Source organism: Mirounga angustirostris, unplaced genomic scaffold, assembly GCF_029215605.1.
Source record: "Mirounga angustirostris isolate CCGP_5_RB_7025 unplaced genomic scaffold, mMirAng1.0.hap1 SCAF_8, whole genome shotgun sequence".
NCBI classification, from domain to species: domain Eukaryota; kingdom Metazoa; phylum Chordata; class Mammalia; order Carnivora; family Phocidae; genus Mirounga; species Mirounga angustirostris.
Genome location: NW_026991716.1, coordinates 102,154,366 through 102,163,693, shown reverse-complemented (window position 1 = coordinate 102,163,693; position 9,328 = coordinate 102,154,366). Strand labels below are relative to the sequence as shown.

At 41.6% G+C, this 9,328-nt stretch overlaps 1 long non-coding RNA gene across 1 annotated transcript in view; it reads left to right on the top strand.

Annotated features, from left to right (window-relative positions):
• The first annotated feature begins 57 nt into the window (after nt 1-57).
• Nucleotides 58-9,328, top strand: part of LOC135365609 (uncharacterized) — a 66,021-nt gene continuing 56,750 nt past the window's right edge. Inside the window, exon 1 of the long non-coding RNA XR_010413748.1 lies at nt 58-1,634. This is a non-coding gene — a long non-coding RNA (uncharacterized LOC135365609). The remainder of the gene's footprint in view (nt 1,635-9,328) is intronic.

Sequence of the window (9,328 nt, the reverse complement as noted above, 5' to 3'; positions counted from 1 at the left end):
CCCCATCTCTCTATTTCCCCAGCCCCACCCCACCCCCCTCTCCACTGGTAACCATCAATTTGTTCTCTGCAGTGAAGAGTCTATTTCTTGGTTTGCCTCTCTTTTTTTCTTTCCTTTGTTCATTTGTTTTGTGTCTTAAGTTCCACATAGGAGTGAAATCATATGGTATTTGTCTTTCTCCGACTTATTTCACTTAGCATAATACTCTCTTGCTCTATCCACGTTGTTGCAAATGGCAAGATTTCATTCTTTTTTTACAGCTGAATAATATTTCATTGTGTATATATACACCACATCTTCTTTATCCATTCATGTATCATTGGACACTTGGGCTGCTTCCATAGTTTGGCTATTGTAAATATTGCTGCAGTAAACATAAAGGTACATGTATCTCTTTGAATTAGTGTTTTGTATTTTGGGGGTAAATGCCCAGTAGTGTGATTTCTGGGTGGTAAGATAGTTCTATTTTTAACTTTTTGAGGAACCTCCATACTGTTTTCCACAATGACTACACCAGTTTACATTCCCACCAACAGTGCACAAGGGTTCCTTTTCCTCCACATCCTCCCCAACACTTGTTGTTTCTTGTGTTTTTGATTTTAGCCATTCTGACCTGGGTGAGGTGGTATCTCATTGTAGTTTTGATTTGCATTTCCCCGGTGATGAGTGATACTGAGCATCTTTTCACGTGTCTTTTGGCCATCTGTGTGTCTTCTTTGGAGAAATGTCTGTTCATGTCTTCTGCCCATTTTTTAATTGGATTATTTGATTTTGGGGTATTGAGTTATATTAGTTCTTTATATATTTTGCACACTAACCCTTTATTGGATATGCCATTTGCAAATATCTTCTCCCATTCGGTAGGTTGCTTTTAGTTTTATTGATTGTTTCCTTCACTGTGCAGAAGCTTTTTATTTTGATGTAGTCCCAATAGTTTATTTTTGCTTTTATTTACCTTCCCTCAGGGGACATAGCTGGAAAAAAAATCTGCTATGGCCAGTGTCAGAGAAATTGCTGCCTATGCTCTCTTCTAGGATTTTCATGGATTCAGATCTCATATTTAGGTCTTTAATTTTGAGCTTATTTTTGTGTATGGCGGAAGAAAGAAGTCCAGTTTCATTCTTTTGTATGTAGCTGTCCAGTTTTCTCAACACTGTTGAAGAGACTGTCTCTTATCCATTGTGTATTCATTCCTCCTTTGTTGAAGATTCATTGACCATATAATTGTGGCTTTATTTCTGGGTTTTCTGTACTATTCCATTGATCTATGTGTCTATTTTTGACAGTATGGTTTTGTAGCTTATGAACCACTCTTTTTTTAGCTTATATAACTGATACTTAGGCAATGAGTGTGCGAGAGCTCTCTTTGATGAGGCAATACTTTCTATTATTAATATATTAATTAGTATTTGTTTTTTCCTCATTCTTCATACAGGTCTAAATGTTTAGAGAGGGTATCCCCTAAAGGAGCCTGCAAAAATGGGTCCCTGGATATCCCTCCCTCTTATTCTGGTTTACATATTCTTTAATGAGTTTTCATTCCAATGCTTTAAATGGGACTTTGGGAAGTTTGTTTCAAAGGACTGAAGGCCTGTGGTGTCCTGTCAGCACCTGAGCTGGGTAGCCTCTTAAGGGTAAGTGGAATCTTCCTAGAAGCTATAGAACTCCCTTTCTCTCGGAGTAGGGGCTTTCATACAAACAGGAGCTACAGCTCCCCTCCTGCCTCCAAACACATCGAAGGAATGGACACCTGAACTTCTGCAGTGTGCCCTCACTGATAGAGCTTGCCTAGGCTTGCCCTTCTCTCAGATCAGAAGATCCATGGCGCTCGGAGTCATCCCGATGTTTGCACTTACTGTGCTGCACATGGGTCTCCTGAATATTTTTCCCATGTAGGGGGATGCTCAAACTCACAGCTGTAATGTCTAGTGCAGTCAGCACACAGACAAAGTTTGCTAAGCTTTATTCAGAACATCATCAGCAAACATCCATGCTCCTAATCGCTGCATAGAACTTGGTTGAGGGAATACTGCCTCCTCACCTTGCCTACAGAAGACACAAAAGTACAACTAAATCCATTTCACCAGCTTAGGGTACAGTTATGATTCTGTTTTCCCTATTAACGGCTAAATTTTAGCAGAGTATAGCATCCTCCGTTTGAGCTCTTCTCTCCCTTTGGAGTGGTCTGGAAATGGGAGCTAATTTGAATTGGTTCAGAGAGGGTGAGTTCTGCCTTTATACGGAGCAGGACCCTGGCACGTTGGCCAGGTGTGGAGGGATTTGCAGGCACAGGCACAGGCTCTGCCAGGCCCTTGGTGTCTCTCACACACACCCACGTGCCCAGTGTTCAGATGGGGCCACAGACCATTATCCCTGGGACTGCAGGCAAATTCCCCTTTGGGGTCTGTGGTATCTTCTCTGACCAGCCGACTTTGGTCTGAGCCATGCTGGCCCTCTCTATCAGTTAGAAAATACCCTGGGATTTCAGGAAAGAGGTTTGGAATGGGGCTTTCCCTTGAGAAGTATGCAACTTCCCAGAGCTCCAAGGGGAGAGAAGGGACCTTTTCTAAGCCACAGAAAGTAAAAAGGTCCACTTATACCTTGTTCCCAGGGTAATATGGGTACTTGTTCAATTTTCTTATTTTCCCCCCTTTTAGGTCAAAAAGAAGCAAACATTTTTTAAAAAATTTCACCTCACTTCATTTCATAACAAAGAGTGGCCACACTTACTTAGTTGTCAATGAATCATTTATTTTTTTAAAAAAAATACCTCGAAGTTTATAAAAATAGTATGTACTAATTGTAGAGTATTTGAAAAACGATCATGTATTTTCAAAATGAAAAAAGCCAGGTGACACTTGTCAGCCTGACTTCCAAACCACTACCAGGACAACATCTCTCACTTTTCTATTTGGACTGAGCCCAGAGTGGGGGAAACATCCATCTTCTTAAATGTCCAAACTTGGAAAGAACCCTGCTCTCGTCTGCAAGGAGAAAATTAAATTCATAGTGGCTCCCTGATGGTGAGAGAGAGAATAGAGAAGCAAAAGCTCAGGAGGCACATGGCTAATGTAATCATCAACCCGAGAGAGAAAAGTCATGATGCTTGCATAGAATAATAATCGTGAAACTCCAGGTGGTAGAAATCTTTGATTGTGGCAAGCATCCTCATAAATTTCAATCTTCAAATGATTCCCCCTGATAAGGATTCCAGTGAATATGCCCATTTACCTTATCCATTTTGGTTTTGCATGGAAAAGGGACGTGGTGATCACAGACATCACTGGATAAACTCTGCTTTCTGGGGACTCCAGGTTAAGACAAGCACTTAGTATGTGATGGGCACTGTTCTAGACCCTTGGGATACAGGAAAGAAAGGCTATTGAAGTTTATCACCCAAAGGCTGATGTTTTGATCTTCATTAGGAATGCAGAAACATGAATTGGAGCATTTGTTTACATGCAGATATTTTATTTATTTTTTGATTTTTTTTCAGTCGTCTCTGCTGAAGGAAGAATTGAGAAAAAAGTATTAGACTAGAAGAATAAATAAGCTGTATAATATATAATTAGGGCTAATGGAGCTATGTAATAAAGGAGAAATAGCAAACAAAGGTAGTGGCTTCATGGAATAATGCTAGGTACTATGGCCATAAGTTTTTCCCAGAATGTATTTTATTTCTCACCTTTTGTTTCAGTTGTAAATATTTCTTTCTGGATTCCTATGCCAAATCTCAACTCATTTTCACTAAATAATTATTTTTTTCTCTTAAAATGCCAACTGGTATGTGTTTGCATAAGGTTATAACCTTCTTCACAGGCATATAATCAGCATATTAGGATGTCTGATCATTAGAGGATGTTTCAGGGAGACTGAGCACCCGCTCAAAGTTAAATCTCAAAACTGCATGTCATTTTTACATATTTTTAATGCTTGGTGGCTTAGATTTCACAATTCCCATGCTAATGGCCTTATCAATTTTCTTTTAAGCTTTGGAAATTGACAAAGAACTGGTTTCATTACTGAAGGCTTTGAAATATGTCAAAGGGAAGATAGTTAACTTTCATTTTATTAGTAGTCATTTTAAAGCACTGCACAGGGAAGAGTAGGTACCATTATTTTTGATATCCCTGAAGAATCTTCCCAGCCTGCATGCCTATTTTGATCTGAATGTTTTAAAAACACAACATCCCACCTCCCCTGACTCCACTATTTCCACCCCCCAATTTTGTTTTCTCAAACAAGGACCTCTTCTACACCCTCCTTGGCAAGTTTCTGCCTGAACGTGGCCAGTCCTGTGGAACACCATATAAGTGCTCCTTTTCCCAGGGACTACATCGACTGGGGTCTATTTGTCACTATGAAAAGGAAGACTGGAAGACCAAGGAAATGCTGCTTAACTGGGCTGCTCTTGGTGGAAGCAGGCCCTGGTGACTATTCCAAATAATCTCCAATGTTATCCAGTCATGCACTTACAGAGGCAGCTGAAAAGTCACGAGACACAGCATAGGGAATATGGTCAATAATATTGTAATAACTTTGTACAATGACAGATGGTAGCTACACTTTTCTTGGCGAGCATTTTGTAATGTACATAATTGTCAAAGCACTATGTTGTACACCTGAAACTAAGATAATATTGTATGTCAACTACACTTCAATAAAACATAAAAATGAATAATTTTTTTTAAAGATTTTATTTATTCATTTGAGACACAGAGATACAGAGAGAGAGAGAGAGCATGAGCAGTGGGAGAGGCAGAGGGAGAGGAAGAAGCAGACTCCCCGCTGAGTCAGAAGCCCAGTGTGGGACTCGATCCCAGGGCCCTGGGATCATGACCTGAGCCGAAGGCAGATGCTTAACCATCTGAGCCACCCAGGCGCCCCAAAAATGAAAAATTTTTAAATAATAAATTTTAAAAGGAAAGTCACGGGATAGGAGGTATTTGTACAACCAGACTTCCTTAATTTGTTCTCAGGCAAACGTGGCATTGATCTATCAAAAATGTGAATGGCTCATCTCTAGATAAAATAACCAATGTTGCTTTCTTCTCCCAGGCTGTAGGTTGGCTGGGTTTTGAAACCAGTTTTAAATTCTGGCTCTTGGCAAAAAAAAAAAAAAAAAAATTGATCATCTTGCAGACAGAAATGCTTCCATCTCCGAAAATAGCAAAAGGTTCTACTTAGAAGGGAAGGATTCTAAAAGACTGAATTGTGGTTGCCACCTTACAGTAGGATTTAGTATTTAATACAATCATTTTTGGCAAGAGTTTGGCTGGTTTCTTTCCTGCCCCCAGCTGTTATTGGCTGTGCCTGCTTTATTCTTAACCACATTTTCAAAGCAGAGCCCCTGCTGGGTTTTGCATCACTCCGAAGGCAGGGGTCCTATTCTTTCAGCTTCTTAAACTGAACTGGAATTTGTGGTCTGGTACCAGGAAATGTGTTTTCTGCATTTTTTTTTCTTTCTGAGAAGTATAACAATGAACTGCAAGTTGAAGTTAAAGTCTTAGCTGATTTTTAATACTACATGAGCAGGTCCTGTGGAAGCAGTATAACTTTGTAGAGAATTACTGGGGACTCATCGTTCCCTAAATGCCATACTTTTGCACAAGGTCCTTTGACTAAAGGGCCACATTTTTAGGGGGTTGGGATGATTGGGGAATAGCTAATTTTCAACTGATAAGGGTTGGAGACCCTTTAGGAAATTTCCGCTTATGGAACGGGGATTGCCTTGAAATTATTTCTTTTCTTTTTTTTTTAAAGATTTTATTTATTTATTTGACAGCGAGAGAGACAGAGAGAGGGAACACAAGCAAGGGGAGTGGGAGAGGGAGAAGCAGGCCTCCCGCCGAGCAGAGAGCCCAATGTGGGGCTGGATCCCAGGACCCTGGGATCATGACCTGAGCCAAAGGCAGACGCTTAACGACTGAGCTACCCAGGCGCCCGTGCCTTGAAATTATTTCTGTCGCCCTAAATATGGTTTTAAGTTCTGGTGGTAACCCCATGTATCCATGAGTCATTTGAAACTTCCCTTTCCAAATGACCTCCACATTTGCACATTTTGTATCGCAAGTCAGGTTTGGCCCCTGTCACCTGGGTCCCCCCTGGGATGGGAGCTCTAGTAAAGTGCAGGTCGCTTGGCAAGACTGGAACCTGCCTAGATTTGTCACCCTGTCCTGCCTTTGTGCTCTGGACTATTGTTCTCCCCTGTTAAACACTCAAACCCTGTCTTTTCAGCTAATCCAAATCCTTTTCTGTCATGAAGACTTAGTAGGAGCCTCATTTCCACATAAGAAGAGATTTGTCCCCTTTTCTTAGTAGGGTAAGGGCTATTGATGTAGGAAAGATGTTAGGGTTTGGAGCCAACTGCCAAAAAAGAAATCTTGAGACACCTTTGGTGCAAAAAGGTGGCTTTATTAAAAGCACAGGGACAGGACCCATGGGCAAAAAGAGCTGCACTGGGGTTGTGAGGAGTGGCCCATTACATACTTTTCAAGTTAGGAGCAGGTTAGAGATAGGGTAAGTCTCTAACGAAATTTGGAAACAAGGTTTCCAGGACCGTGAAGGGACTAGCTATTGTTAGGAAAAGGTCATTTATTACTGTCTAATAAAACCTTAGTCATGAGACACTTCAGTTGGGTATCAGTGGGCCATATGCTTGGGGGGATGACTGCCAACGTGTATCTTTGGGGGGTAGAGATAAAGGAAGTTTCCAAAGGAATTTTTATATGTTAAAGTAGATCTACAGGATCCTGGGGCTCAGGCTAAGATTGCCTCTTGCCCTTAGCAGAGTATTACCGTCGAGGCAGCTGAGTTCCTAGAGGAACGTCACTCTGCCTGTTTCAAAGACTTGTCAGTGGGCTTTAAGTAACAAGGAAACTTAATTTTTCTTTTGCCTTTGTTTCCCACATCACTATTATTGGAAACCTTGCTCCTCTCCATCTTCTTCTCCCCTTCCCCTTGGGAGAAAGAGGGGGCAGTCTGGCTGGAACTGGACATCTGTTGAGTTTGAGCCAAAGCTACTGGTGGGAAATTCAGGCTCTACCCATTTGTTTTCTTTCATTCCATCTGTTTGGGTTCAGGGCATTTCTTCTTTCCCCTTCACTTCTGGACCTAGGGACAGGAGATGCTCCTTTGCTTTCTGTCCTCAAGCACATCTAGATGGGGTCAAGCTCCTTGGTAGATGGTCCTTCTTTTTGCAGTGATTGGGACAACATCATTCAAAATCTCTTCAAGTGTACTCCTGTCTCTTCAGGCAGTCCTGAGAGTAAAGAGAATTCTTTTAACTGGATTCACAACAGCACTAGAAAGCTCACTTAAACCCTAACAGATGTGATGTGTTCCAAACTAATTTTTATCAGAGAGTCCTGCCCTGGAGTTTATATGAGGCTTTCAGAGATTCAAAAAAAATGATACTTGTTTCCTGTATGGCTAATAGATATTTGGGTTGTGTAGTCTGTTGGCCAGATGCTTAATGTCTTCTCTGACTTGATCCCTCTTTGGGATATAATGGCTCCACTGGGATTTTCTACTACTTTCAACACAAAAGTTGGTATATACCCTGTACCATAAAGGGCCCATGCTTCTTTCTTTATTGATAAAATATACTTGTGTCCTGACCACAGGAAGTTTACAATCATGTTCAGGGCTCATAATTGAAGAACCAAGGGCACCTGGGTGGCTCAGTCATTAAGCGTCTGCCTTCGGCTCAGGCCATGATCCCGGGGTCCTAGGATCAAGCCTCGCATCGGGCTCCCTGCTCTGCAGGAAGCCTGCTTCTCCCTCTCCCACTCCCCCTGCTTGTGTTCCCTCTCTCTGTCAAATAAATAAAATCTTAAATATATATATATATGTATATATATATAATTGAAGAGCCAAATTGAAGTAACAAGGTAGCAGTGATTCTAAATGCCTGTGGTTAAGCCATTTCAGCCTACTTCCTTAAACCTCATCTCCATCCCTGGTTATAGTTCAAAGGAAAGTAAAGTGGAACAGAATTTGGTTCTAGGATTGGAACGCAAAAGTCCCAAATAGTCCCCAACAACTGCAACACCACCACTTTATCATTTGCTCCCATAAATACCATCTGCTTTATAGCTACATTCCTGATTAGCCAATGACATTTAAAAGGAATGTTACTAAAACCTGCTTTTCATACTTACGCCTATCTTCAGAGGTTCTGATGGCCCTGAGATGAGCTTTGCCAAGATGCGGTGGGGACCTTGTCCTCCGAGGCCCCTAAAGAAGTCAAACCACCACTCTGGTCTAAGCTCCCAGGAAGACCTGCTCTCGGATACAGGAGTGAATCTCTCTACACACAAGAACATTTCCTTTCACCTAGTTTTAGGTTCTAGAAAAACCTATCCTGATTCCAAAACGAATCCTCTTCTCTCTAAACAAGTTGGGCCTGTGCCTTAAATTACTAGGCGAAGCTGTAATTAATACTGAAACACTAAAGCTTGTGTTTGTCACTTAAAGTTTGTCACCAAAACCTCAAGGGCACCAGCTGCAGAAGGCCCTCGAAAGTGCTGGGCTCCCCATACGGTTCTTTGCCCTGCAAATACTACTACCTCTGTCTAGATATAAGTTTTCCTTGCCCAAATCCCTATATCGGTATTTAGTGCCTCGAACGCTAATCACCCACCAACACTACTTCTGGGTTCGTAACCAGTGAACACAGGCACAAAGAAGTCAAATGCACCTTACAGTAAAGTCAGTCTTGTTGGCTTGGCAGCCCCTGATAAACAATGTGAGATGGTGGAGCTAAGGCTTAAGTGAAGGTCAGAATTTCCTCCTTTCTTCCCGATCTGGGCCTTGTTCCTTAACTATAGGGAGAACTATTTCTACAGAGCACACATTTTCCCCAACCACCTGTACAGAGAAGTATGACGTTAGTAACCCAGTGACCAGCAGAACAGATGGAGCTCGCTGAAGGAGAGGCTGGGATGTTGTCAGTGTTTCAATGCTGTGCCTTCTCCCCACCCTAGTCAGCTTGGTAAATATGTGTCAGATTATTTGCGGTCTTGCCAGACAGATCTGCTTTTATTCCAGCGACAAAGAGTGAGTAAAGGGGCAGACAGAAGATCCAGAAGTATTCACCCCAGTTCTGCTCCTTCATCTCCACAGAAATGTGAAAGGGGAGGGCAAGTGCTGACCCAGCATCTTCCAACTGTGATGAGGACACAGCTGTTGTTTTGAAGGAAAGCGTTCTTGTTGGTGGATATGAGATAGATGAGAAAAATATTTCTAAAATTTCAAAAGCTTAGTTTTAGCTTTAATTTACTTTGCAACTAGCCAATGGATTAACTTTTTTTTGCTTGTTATAAAA